This window comes from Pinus tabuliformis, chromosome 6, assembly GCF_031772625.1.
Source record: "Pinus tabuliformis cultivar Carrire ecotype Pingquan chromosome 6, CPIR1, whole genome shotgun sequence".
NCBI classification, from domain to species: Eukaryota; Viridiplantae; Streptophyta; class Pinopsida; order Pinales; family Pinaceae; genus Pinus; species Pinus tabuliformis.
Window position 1 is genome coordinate 2,017,915,237 of NC_142292.1, and position 1,461 is coordinate 2,017,916,697.

Consider the following 1,461-nt stretch of genomic DNA (forward strand, 5'->3'; position numbering starts at 1 on the left):
TAGTTTTTCTGTTCGGTTCCATTTAAGATTGCTATTTAATTCTAGTATTTTAGCATTTCTATTCCTTTCCATTAATAAATTATTTTTTGTTAGATGAAGCTTTGCTGTTCATTTATGTTGATTCATTGCAAGAGTGCTTTTAAAGAGTTTTCCTAGTTTACTTTCAATAGCAGTTTTAGTTCAATTTTGATTTCCTTTTAATTGCTTTAAAGCAGGACTCTCAACTGTAGAGAACATTGGTTATTGCTTCCTCGTTCCCAGATTGATTGTCTTGTTTCGGTTTGATTTCAATTGCATCAATCTCTCGAGGAATGAGTTATTGCTACTGTATCCTCAATTGATGTTTGCTGAGTGAATAGTTGGATTTCAGAGCATTTGAGTTTATGTTATTGTTAGATTTCTTTTTCAAGCATTCATTTACTTTTGGGTTTTAAGCACTATACTGCAAAACATTACTCTTGAGTAAATAGCCACCTCAGACTGAGTACACTCTTGAAATAAAAAGTCGTCCCTGGGTTGATAATTAATGTGAAGGTAATTAGAGGTGAAAAGACCCTTTTTATCACTCCACAGCTGGGTATTATTGGCCTACTCTGTTCTCTGATGTGTTTTCTTTTGTGAAAGCTTGTGACAAGTGTCAGAGGTTTGCAGGAAGATAGCAACTAAAATCTCTGCCCTTGAAGCGAGTACATGTCAATGGTCCCTTCCAGCAGTGGGGCTTGGACTTTATAGGTGAGATCAACCCACATTCCAGTGGCCAACACAAATGGATCTTAGTAGCCACTAATTATTTCAGCAAGTGGATCGAGGCTATACCCACTAAGAATGCCAATCATCAAGTTGTCATAAAATTCTTGAATGAGAATATTTTCACTATATTTGGTTGCCAACTAAACTAGTCACTGATAATGCAACAACTTTCAAGGAAAAAGAATTGATGGACATGACTGAATCCATGAGCATCCAAATAGTGCATTCTACCTCATATTATCCTCAAGGCAATGGCCTGGCAGAATCATCTAACAAGAGTCTGGTAAGGGTAATCAAAAAACTGTTAGAGGACAAAAAAAAGAGTTTGGATTCCAAGTTGAAGTTTGCACTATGGGCTGATAGAGTTACCATCAAAAAGTCCATAGGGAATTCTCCATTTAAACTGGTTTATGGCACTGATGTTGTTTTCCCTATCCAGCTGATTCTCCCTGTGGCTAAATTCTTGCAAGAAGAACAAGATGAAGAGAATGACATGGTAAGAAGAATGAATAACCTAGTTGAACTACAACATATCAGAGAGCAGCTCGTTGAGAAGTTAAAGGCTCATTAGAAGAAAATCAAAGAAACCTTTGACAGGAAGGCAAAAGTGGAAAATTTCCAAGTTGGTGATTGGGTGCTTAAATGGGATGAATTTAAGGAAAAGAAAGGTAATCATGGCAATTTTTACTTCTTATGGATAGGTCCATTTGT